This window comes from Hyla sarda, chromosome 12 (genome assembly GCF_029499605.1).
Source record: "Hyla sarda isolate aHylSar1 chromosome 12, aHylSar1.hap1, whole genome shotgun sequence".
Lineage (NCBI taxonomy): Eukaryota > Metazoa > Chordata > Amphibia > Anura > Hylidae > Hyla > Hyla sarda.
This window is the reverse complement of record NC_079200.1, coordinates 51,450,868-51,462,902: the sequence shown is the minus strand read 5'-3', so window position 1 is coordinate 51,462,902 and position 12,035 is coordinate 51,450,868. Positions and strand designations below refer to the sequence as shown.

At 42.7% G+C, this 12,035-nt stretch overlaps 1 protein-coding gene across 3 annotated transcripts in view; it reads right to left on the bottom strand.

Moving 5' to 3' along the window:
- The window catches only part of PKIG (cAMP-dependent protein kinase inhibitor gamma), a 180,327-nt gene extending 169,221 nt beyond the window's left edge, over positions 1-11,106 (bottom strand). Inside the window, exon 1 of one of the 3 annotated variants that reach the window (XM_056548485.1) lies at positions 10,966-11,106. The gene's annotated coding sequence lies outside the window, so the exon portion shown is untranslated. Of the gene's footprint in view, positions 1-10,666; positions 10,688-10,965 lie in introns of those variants that run through there. The other 2 variants (XM_056548486.1, XM_056548487.1) reach the window with 2 other exon arrangements.
- Between the last annotated feature and the right edge of the window lie 929 nt (positions 11,107-12,035).

Below are 12,035 nucleotides of genomic sequence, written 5' to 3'. Positions count from 1 at the left end.
CATATGGGGTATTTCCGTACTCGGGAGAAATTGCACTACAAATTTTGGGGGCTTTTTTCCTTTTACCCCTTATGAAAAAGAAAAGTTGGGGTCTACACCAGCCTGTTAGTGTAATAAATTTTTTTTTTTTTTTTTTTTTACACTAACATGCTGGTGTTGTCCTTTACTTTTTATTTTCACGAGAGGTAAAAGGAAAAAAAGACCTCCAAAAATTGTAACGCAATTTCTCCTGAGTACGGAAATACCCCATATGTGGGCGTAAAATGTTCTGCGGACGCCTAACAAGGCTCAGGAGTGAGAGTGCACTATGTACACTTGAGGCCTAAATTGGTGATTTGCACAGGGGTGGCTGATTTTACAGCGGTTCTGACATAAACCCCAAAAAATAAATACCCACATGTGACCCCATTTTGGAAACGACACCCCTCACGGAACGTAACAAGGGGTATAGTGAGGCTGAACACCCCACAGGTGTTTGACAAATTTCCATTAAAGTTGGATGGGAAAATGGAAAAAAAAAATTTTCACTAAAATGCTGGTGTCACCCTAAAGTTTTCATTTTCACAAGGGAAAATAGGAAAAAAAGCCCCCCAAAATTTGTAACCCCATTTCTTCTGAGTAAGAACATACCCCATATGTGGATGTAAAGTGCTCTGCGGGCGAACTACAATGCTCAGAAGAGAAGGAGCGCCATTGGGATTTTGAAGAGAAAATTTTTCCGGAATTGAAGGCCACTTGTGTTTACAAAGCTCCCATGGTACCAGAACAATGGACTCCCCCACATGTGACCCCATTTTGGAAGCTACACCCCTCATGTAATGTAATAAGGGGTACAGTGAGCATTTACGCCCCACAGGTGTCTGACAGATTTTTGGAACAGTGATCTGTGAAAATGAAAAATTTTATTTTCCATTTGCACAGCCCACTGTTCCAAAGATCTGTCAAACGTGGGGTGTAAATGCTCACTGCACTACTTATTAAAATCTGTGAGGGGTGTCGTTTTCAAAATAGGGTCACATGTGGGGGGGTCCACTGTTCTGGCACCAAGGGGGGCTTTGTAAATGCACATGGCCCCTGACTTCCATTCCAAACGAATTCTCTTTCCAAAAGCTCAATGGTGCTCCTCCTCTTCTGAGCATTGTAGTTCGTCCGTAGTGCACTTCAGGTCAACTTATGGGGTACCTCCATACTCAGAAGAGATGGGGTTACAAATTTTGGGGGGTATTTTCTGCTATTAACCCTTGCAAAAATGTGACATTTGGGGGGGGAAACACATTCATTTTAGTGAAAATTTTTTTTTTTTTTTTTTTTTTTACATATGCAAAAGTCGTGAAACCCCTGTGGGGTATTAAGGCTCACATTATTCCTTGTTACATTCCTCAAGGGGTCCAGTTTCCAAAATGATATGCCATTTGTTTTTTTTTTTGCTGTTCTGGCACCATAGGGGCTTCCTAAATGCAACATGACCCCCAAAAACCATTTCTGAAAAACGTACTCTCCAAAATCCCCTTGTCGCTCCTTCGATTCTGAGCCCTCTACTGGGCCCGCTGAACAATTTACATATACATATGAGGTATGTCCTTACTCGAGAGAAATTGGGCTACAAATATAAGTATACATTTTCTCCTTTTACCCCTTATAAAAATTCAAAAATTGGGTTTACAATAACATGTGAGTGTAAAAAAAATGAAGATTGTGAATTTTCTCCTTCACTTTGCTGCTTTTCCTGTGAAACACCTAAAGGGTTAAAACCTACTAAATGTCATTTTGAATACTTTGGGGGGTGCAGTTTTTATAATGGGGTAATTTGTGAGGTATTTCTAATATGAAGACCCTTAACCCCTTAAGGACCCAGCCATTTTACACCTCAGGACCCGGCCTTTTTTTGCACATCTGACCACTGTCACTTTAAACATTAATAACTCTGGAATGCTTTTAGTTATCATTCTGATTCCGAGATTGTTTTTTCGTGACATATTCTACTTTAACTTAGTGGTAAAATTTTGTGGTAACTTGCATCCTTTCTTGGTGAAAAATCCCCAAATTTTATGAAAAATTTGAAAATTTTGCATTTTTCTAACTTTGAAGCTCTCTGCTTGTAAGGAAAATGGATATTCCGAATAATTTTTTTTTTTATTCACATATACAATATGTCTACTTTATATTTGCATCATAAAATTGACGTGTTTTTACTTTTGGAAGACATCAGAGGGCTTCAAAGTTCAGCAGCAATTTTCCAATTTTTCACAAAATTTCCAAACTCACAATTTTTCATGGACCAGTTCAGGTTTGAAGTGGATTTGAAGGGTCTTCATTTTAGAAATACCCCACAAATGACCCCATTATAAAAACTGCACCCCCCAAAGTATTGAAAATGACATTCAGTCCACGTTTTAACCCTTTAGGTGTTTCACAGGAATAACAGCAAAGTGAAGGAGAAAATTCACAATCTCCATTTTTTACACTCGCATGTTCTTGTAGACCCAATTTTTGAATTTTTACAAGGGGAAAAAGGAGAAAATGTATACTTATATTTGTAGCCCAATTTCTCTCGAGTAAGCACATACCTCATATGTCTATGTAAAGTGTTCGGCGGGCGCAGTAGAGGGCTCAGAAACGAAGGAGCGACAAGGGGATTTTGGAGAGTACGTTTTTTTGAAATGGTTTTTGGGGGGCATGTTGCATTTAGGAAGCCCCTATGGTGCCAGAAGAGCAAAAATCCCCCACATGGCATACCATTTTGGAAACTAGACCCCTTGAGGTACGTAACAAGGAATAAAGTGAGCCTTAATACCCCACAGGTGTTTCACGACTTTTGCATATGTAAAAAAATAAAAATAAAATTTCACTAAAATGTGTGTTTCCCCCCAAATTTCACATTTTTGCAAGGGTTAATAGCAGAAAATACCCCCAAACATTGTAACCCCATCTCTTCTGAGTATGAAGGTACCCCATAAGTTGACCTGAGGTGTACTATGGGTGAACTACAATGCTCAGAAGAGAAGGAGTCATATTTGGCTTTTTGAGAGCAAATTTTGCTCGGGGGCATGTCGCATTTAGGAAGCCCCTATGGTGCCAGGACAGCAAAATAACCCCCACATGGCATACCATTTTGGAAACTAGACCCCTCGGGGAACGTAACAAGAAATAAAGTGAGCCTTAATACCCCACAGGGGTTTCATGACTTTTGCATACGTAAAAAAAAAATAAAAAAAATCACTAAAAGGTGTGTTTCCCCCCCAAATTTCACATTTTTGCAAGGGTTAATAGCAGAAAATACCCCCCAAAATTTGTAACCACATCTCTTCTGAGTATGGAGGTACCCCAAAAGTTGACCTGAAGTGCACTACGGGCGAACTACAATGCTCAGAAGAGAAGGAGTCATATTTGGCTTTTTGAGAGCAAATTTTGCTCGGGGGGCATGTCGCATTTAGGAAGCCCCTATGGTGCCAAGACAGCAAAATAACCCCCACATGGCATACCATTTTGGAAACTAGACCCCTTGAGGAACGTAAGAAGGCGTAAAGTGAGCATTTACCCCCCACTGGTGTCTGTCATATCTTTGGAACAGTGGGCTGTACAACATTTTTAATTTGCACAGCCCACTCTTCCAAAGATCCGTCAGACACCTGTGGGGGGTAAATTCTCACTGCACCCCTCATTACATTCCGTGAGGGGTGTAGTTTCCGAAATGGGGTCACATGTGTTTTTTTTTTTATTTTGCGTTTGTCAAAACCGCTGTAACAATCAGCCACCCCTGTGCAAATCCCCTCAAATGTACATGGCGCACTCTCCCTTCTGGGCCTTGTTGTGCGCCCCCAGAACACTTTACGCCCACTTATGGGGTATCTCCGTACTAGGGAGAAATTGTGTTACAAATTTTGGGGGGCTTTTTTCCCCTTTACCTCTTGTCAAAATGAAAAGTATAGGGCAACACCAGCATGTTAGTGTAAAAAGTTTATTTTTTTTACACTAACATGCTGGTGTAGACCCCAACTTCACCTTTTCATAAGGGGTGAAAGGAGAAAAAGCCCCCCAAGATTTGTTAGTCAATTTCTCCCGAGTACGGCGATACCCCATATGTGACCCTAAACTGTTGCCCTGAAATACGACAGGGCTCCATAGTGAGAGCGCCATGCGCATTTGAGGCCTGAATTAGGGATTTGCATAGGGGTGGACATAGGGGTATTCTACACCAGTGATTCCCAAACACGGTGCCTCCAGCTGTTGCAAAACTCCCAGCATGCCTGGACAGTCAACGGCTGTCCGGCAATACTGGGAGTTGTTGTTTTGCAACAGCTGGAGGCTCCATTTTGGAAAGAGTGGCGTACCAGGCGTTTTTCATTTTTATTGGGGAGGGAGGGGGGCTGTGTAGGACTATGTGTATATGTAGTGTTTTTTACTTTTTATTTTATTTTGTGTTAGTGTAGTGTAGTGTTTTTAGGGTACAGTCACATGGGCGGGGGATTACAGCGAGTTTGAGCTGCCGCGCAAAATTTGCTGCATTGCAAACTTGCAGCCCGATACTCACTGTAAGCCCCCTGCCCATGTGAGTGTACCCTGTACATTCACAGGGGGGGGACCTCCAGCTGTTGCAAAACTACTACTCCCAGCATGCCTGAGAATGTTTGGGAGTTGTGGTTTTGCAACAGCTGGAGGCACACGGGTTGGGAAACACTGAGTTAGGAAACAATGTTTCCCAACCAGTGTGCCTCCAGCTGTTGCAAAACCACAACTCCCAAACATTCTCAGGCATGCTGGGAGTAGTAGTTCGGCAACATCTTTAGAGCCAGATGTTGCCGAACTACAACTCCCAGCATGCTTGGAGTTGTAGTTTTGCAACATCTGGAGGACTACAGTTTGCAGACCACTAATACAGTGGTTCCCAATCTGTGCCCTTCCAGATGTTGCAAAACTACAACTCCCAGTATGCCAAAACTGTCCAGGCATGCTGGGAGTTGTAGTTCTGCAACATCTGAAGGGCCAGATGTTACAGAACTACAACTCCCAGCATGCCTGGACAGTAAGGGCATGTTGAGGATGTGTAGTTTTGCAACATCTGGAAGGGCACAGTGGTCTCCAAACTGTGGACCTCCAGATGTTGCAAAACTGCAACTCCCAGCATGCCCAGACGCCAAGGGCTGTCTGGGCATGCTGGGAGTTGTAGTTTACAGGGTCATATTACAGCAATGCATGTCGCTTTACGGCGACGTGCATTGCTGTAAAGGGCCCAACCGCGGGTGAAGATTTACTCACCTGTCGCCGCCGCCGCCATCTTCACCGCCGGGATCCGGGTCTTCAGGGACGAGGTAAGTACCGGGGCCGGGCCCCAGCACTCCCCCGTCCCCCGCCGCGTCCTCCGGTCTTCCTCCCGTCCTCTCCGGACTTTCAGGGGCCGGGCAGGACGGGAGGAAGTAACCGCCCCCCCCCTCCTGCGATTGGTCGGTTCACTAACCGACGGATCGCAGGGGATCGGAGGAGGTGCCAGGCTTGCCACCTCGCTCCGATACTTCAGCATGGTCCTGGCTGTCTGTGACAGCCGGGATCATGCGAAATTACCGGGCGGTCGGGTCCCAGAGACCCGATCAGCCCGGTATCGCCGCAGATCGCAAGGGCGATTTCCCTTGCGATTTGCGGCGATCGCCGACATGGGGGGCCTACATGGCCCCCCTCGGCGTTTGCCCTGGATGCCTGCTGAAGGATTTCAGCAGGCATCCAGTTCCGATCTCTGCCCGGCGCGCGGCAGAGACCGGAAAACGCCAGGACGTACGGGGACGTCCTGGGTCCTTAAGGCCCAGGGTGCGGGGAGGTCCCCGTACGTCCTGGGTCCTTAAGAGGTTAAAATCCACTTCAAACCTGAACTGGTCCCTGAAAAATAGTGAGTTTGAAAATTTTGCGAAAAATTTGAAAATTTCTGCTGAACTTTGAAGCCCTCTGATGTCTTCCAAAAGTAAAAACATGTCCATGTTATGATTCAAACATAAAGTAGACATATTGGAAATGTGAATAAAAAAAAAAATTATTTTGAATATCCATTTTCCTTACAGGCAGAGAGCTTCAAAATTAGAAAAATGCAACATTTTCAAATTTTTCATCAAATTTGGGGATTTTTCACCAAGAAAGGATGCAAGTTACCACAAAATGTTACCACTGTTAAAGTAGAATATGTCCCGAAAAAACAATCTCGGAATCAGAATGATAACTAAAAGCATTCCAGAGTTATTAATGTTTAAAGTGACAGTGGTCAGATGTGCAAAAAACGCTCTGGTCCTAAGGTGTAAAATGGCCTGGTCCTTAAGGGGTTAAAAATGTTTTTATAAAAAAGATAAAATTTCGTTAGATACTATTTTTTCCTTCACTACTGAATCTTATTTTTTTTAATGGTACCCTACGAAATTTTATTAAAAAAAGGTATCTCCATCACTTTTTTGGATCGCTAAAGTCCAAAAAAGAATAAAAGCCGCCTGCAAACATATCCAAAAAGATTTTTTTGAAAACGCCAAACAGAAGAACGCCAAGTGGAAAAATAATTTTGCGATTTCTCATCGAAAAAACGCCATGCGGCAGAATTGGCATCCCCCCCCCCCCAAAAGACAAGTAGAAACTTAGCCTAAATCCCTTCCACCCTGCTGTCCACCCACTGCAGCATAGCCATGCTCCTCTGGAGACCATGTGACTTATGACTGTCTCTAGTTGCAAGACGACAATAGTCAACAGTAAAATAAATAGAGTTCCACTACAGCACTTACGGGTGTGTGCACAAAAATAGGACAAAGTGGTGCACAGAGGTATTAGAAGCATATTACACAGTACTATAACTTGGCATCATGGGCAAAAAGGGGAAAAAAAGAACAAAAATCCTGGCACATGGTCTGTTGGTGTTAATAAATCCCCCTTGAAGGCAGTACTTTTAAAGAAATAAATACAAAAGTTGCATACAATGAGGCTTTTCTCTCCATGCCTCCTGGTCCCTGGAGAAAAGCTGGCTGTCTGAAGTTTATGATGTGTAGAATCGTGACGCATCGCCTGTCTCATGATCTCATTCTCGCACTCCAGGCAGATTGAACACAGTCCATTGGGTTGTAATACACCGGAATTCTACAAGGTTTGTTTTGACAATGAAATGAGCAAATCTCCAAAGAATGTGCCCTCGGCACTTGTAGGGATGTAAGCCATTACCATGACAAAAAAAAACCTGCATTGGATTATCAAGATTTCACTCCTCCCATCGTCAGACCAGTATGCATGACAACCTTACAAAGTGTCATCCCATGTCGTCAAGCCCTTTGTGTATGCCCTATTAGGACACATGGATGTCTTAGGGTGATGTCTAATAGCATCACCCAGTATTGGGGTTAATAGTGATTGCTACCTCTGCAACCCTTATAGTTATATAGTTATGGTAGGATCTTCATTGAATATGCTCAATGCCCCTTTAAAGAGTACCTGTCACTAAAACTTTTCTAAACTAACTCATGCTATGTTCCGTAACTACTCCTAACACTCCTCCCACCCTTAGAAAAAAATTTTGAGGCTTAAAAAGCTCTGTATCATACCTTTTTTCTTGTTCACATAGTAAAATCTTCCAGCAGAAGAAGATGGGTGTTTGCCAGCAGGCATGACATCACTGAAGCCTGCTGGGGGACCACTTTTGCCATCACATCCTTGCAGTGCTGTGATGAATAGACTATTTCAAGCTCTGTGCAGCAGTTTTCAGTCTGTGTATCTTTCATTGAGGCTCTGTTCAGCTTTCAGTGAGGCTCTTTGCAGCTGTCAATCAAGCTCAGTGCAGAGAAACACTTCCTAAGTTTGGTCTCCTGCCATTACAAGCAGGAGACCAAAATCTGAGATTTTGACCAGACGGCATGTGTTCTACCTAGAAGGGAGACCCCTGGTGGCCAGAAGTATACAGCCAAAAACAAAAAAAGTTTTTTTTTTTTTTTTTTTTTTTTTATGGAAGCCAATTACAAAAGTTATTTGGCATAAGGAATCAAATATTAAAAGTCATGTTTAATTACAGAGCCCATTTAAGAGTCCATACTGAAAATATGATCTCAATACCTGGCGGTTAAAATGGGTGTGTGGCTAAAAAGGAAACAAGCGGTGACTCAAGGAACATCACAGCTGCCTCTTATGAATCATATGTAGAATGATTCTGGAAAAGGTATAAAACTTAGTGTGAGCTTTCAACTAGAGAATCATGGGAAATATTGCAGATTTGATTGGGCCTCGTCATCAGTCAGCTGCTTCACATCCACAAAACAATTCACCATGCCTAAGGCATAAGTAGAGATCTTTCATCTATCTAGTATCCTGCGGCAGCTACATCCTTACCATTTACATATAAGATACAGAACATGTCCATATGTAAGGCCATGTTCACTGAAACATGTGCAGACATTATGTACATTTGAGGAATCTGGCGGGCGCTAGGATCATTAGAAAAATGGGAAATCTTAGGAAAGGAAATCTCATAGACGGCAATGCATTTCTGAGCAAAATCCGTGAAAACAATAGAAAAGTTTGTTCTTTTTGTGGATGCCGGAATTAAGATTTCTGCAACAGATACACCTGCTGCAGAAATTCCACCGTGTGAACAGTGCAGCAGAATCCCATTGAAATCAATTGGACTCTGCTGCAGCGGAATATAAGTGCAGAATTTTCCTGCGGTATTCAGCAATGACATTCTGCCGTATGAGAATACAGTGGGGATCAAAAGTTTGGGCACCCCAGGCAAAAATTTGTATTAATGTGCATAAAGAAGCCAAGGAAAGATGAAAAAATCTCCAAAAGGCATCAAATTACAGATTAGACATTCTTATAATATGTCAACAAAAGTTAGATTTTATTTCTATCATTTACACTTTCAAAATAACAGAAAACAAAAAAATTGCATCTGCAAAAGTTTGGGCACCCTGCAGAGTTAATATCTTGTACTGCCCCCTTTGGTAAGTATCACAGCTTGTAAACGCTTTTTGTAGCCAGCCAAGAGTCTTTCAATTCTTGTTTGAGGGATCTTTGCCCATTCTTCCTTACAAAAGTCTTCCAGTTCTTTGAGATTTCTGGGCTGTCTGTCACGCACTGCTCTTTTAAAGGGGTACTCCGGTGCTTAGACATCTTATCCCCTATCCAAAGGATAGGGGATAAGATGCCTGATCGCGGGAGTCCCGCCGCTGGGGACCCCCGGGATCTTGCACGCGGCACCCCGTTTGTAATCAGTCCCCAGCGGCGGGACTCCCACGATCAGGCATCTTATCCCCTATCCTTTGGATAGGGGATAAGATGTCTAAGCACCGGAGAACCCCTTTAAAGGTCTTTCCATAGATTTTCAAATATGTTGAGGTCAGGAGATGGCAAAACCTTCAGTTTACGCCTCTTGATGTAATCCCCCATGGATTTTGAGGTGTGTTTAGGATCATTATCCATTTGTAGAAGCCATCCTCTCTTTAACTTCAGCTTTTTCACAGATGGCATCAAGTTAGCATCCAAAATGTGTTGAAATTTTATTGAATCCATTTTTCCTTCTACTCGTGAGATGTTCCCTGTGCCACTGGTTGCAATACAACCCCAAAGCATGATTGATCCACCCCCATGCTTAACAGTTGGACAGAGGTTCTTTTCATTAAATTCTGTTCCCCTTCTTCTCCAAACGTACCTTTGTTCATTCCCGCCAAAAAGTTCAATTTAACCTCATTGGTTCACAGAACTTGTTTTCAAAATGCTCCAGGTTTGTCTATATGTTCATTTGCAAAGTTCAAATGCTGATTTTTGTGGAGAGGACGTAGAAGAGGTTTTCTTCTGATGACTCTTCCATGAAGACCATATATGTACAAGTATCTCTTTATAGTGGAATAGTGTACCACAACTCCAGTGTCTGCCACATCTTTCTGGAGGGATTGTGCAGTCAAACGTGGGTTTTTAATCGTTTTTCTCACAATCCTGCGAGCTGTTCTGTCTAATATTTTTCTTGGTCTTCCAGATCTTGCTTTAACTTCCGCTGTTCCTGATGACTGCCATTTCTTAATTACATTCTGAACAGAGGATTTTGACATCTGAAAAAATTTGCTATCTTCTTATAGCCTTCTCCAGCTTTGTGAGCGTCAACTATTTTCAGTTTCAGATTTCTAGACAGCTGCTTAGAAGAACCCATGGTGCTGATTGTTGGGGCAAGGTCAGATGAGTCTGGGCATTTAAAACCTTTGAGATTGACATCACCTGATAATTGAGAACAATCCATGGCACTGGCAGGTCTCAGCTTTGCAATGGGGTCAGTGCATGCTATAAATTCAGCAGGGTCCCCAGACCTTTGCAGATGCCATTTTTTTTGTTTTCTGTTATTTTGAAAGTGTAAATGATGGAAATAAAATCTAACTTTTGTTGACATATTATAAGAATGTATAATCTGTACTTTGATGCCTTTTGGAGATTTTTCCATTTTTCCTTGGCTTCTTTATGAACATTAATACAAATATTTACCTGGGGTGCCCAAACTTTTGATCCCCACTGTAGGCTAAGTGGAAAATGTAATATATATTATAAGCTTGTAAAGCAATGAGTTACTATAATCCATCGCTAGTCAATTGATGTAATCAGCATAGAGGACCCCGGCAATCTAGAGGGTGTCTTGCCCATTTCCTTACAGTGAACACAGCAGTCACAACATTACCTTGTCTTCCCATTCTTCATAGTGATCGCAGCAGTGGCGTATTTCCCGCTGCGCAGATTTTACGTTTTCTACCAGAGCCAAAATACAGAGATTGATGACCCCACAATAATGTATTAACCAGTGTAATACACAAATACCATAAATCAATATTTAAATGGCTACTTAATATTAGTTGCCTTAAAGGAACATCTACCTTTATCTCCTAGGACATCAAAAAAAACAGAATGGAAGTATAACGTAATGCATATGACAGTAGCCAGTATTGACAGCACTATATATAAAGACATATGTCCTCCTACCTCTCCTGGCAGAGAAGTGGCTCCTCTATGATGGAAGTCTGTGCGCTGACTGAACCGTTTCTCAGCTGAACATGTTACCATAGTAACCAGTGAAGCAGCTACAGGCCACAGCGAGGGACAAATGTCTTCCTCTGCATTGCAAATTTGCTGATGTAGTTGGATAAATGCACAGATAGACTGAAATAATCCAATCTAATGCCTGCAATGGAAATAATTATCTAGTGAGCAAATGCAGAGGATGCGGGTATAGTATAGTATTGATCATGATGGAGAGATGTGGGGCTGTGTAGAGCTAGAAGTAGTAGTATAGTAATAAACATGATAGAAAGTGCACATGTGCTGCTGTATAGTAGAGGTGGCAGTACAGTATGGAACATGGACAGTGCAGGAGATGTGCGGGTAGTATTAGTAGTACAGTATGGAACATGATGGACAGTGCAGGAGATGTGCGGGTAGTATTAGCAGCACAGTATGGAACATGGACAGTGCCGGAGATGTGCGGGTAGTATTAGTAGTACAGTATGGAACTTGATGGACAGTGCCGGAGATGTGCGGGTAGTATTAGTAGTACAGTATGGAACATGGACAGTGCAGGAGATGTGCGGGTAGTATTAGCAGCACAGTATGGAACATGATGGACAGTGCAGGAGATGTGCGGGTAGTATTAGCAGCACAGTATGGAACATGATGGACAGTGCAGGAAATTGTGCGGGTAGTATTAGCAGCACAGTATGGAACATGATGGACAGTGCAGGAGATGTGCGGGTAGTAGTACAGTATGGAACATCACGGAAAAGGCAGGAGATGTGCAGCTGTGTAGGGTCAGTAGTAGTAGTACAGTATGGAACATGATGGACAGTGCAGGAGATGTGCGGCTGTGTAGGGTCAGTAGTAGTAGTACAGTATGGAACATGATGGACAGTGCAGGGGATGTGCGGCTGTGTACGGCTAGTAGTAATAGTAGTAGCAGTAGTACAGTATGGAACATCATGGACAGACAAGGCAGGAGATGTGCGCCTGTGGAGGGTCAGTAGTAGTACAGTATGGAACATGATGGACAGTGTAGGAGA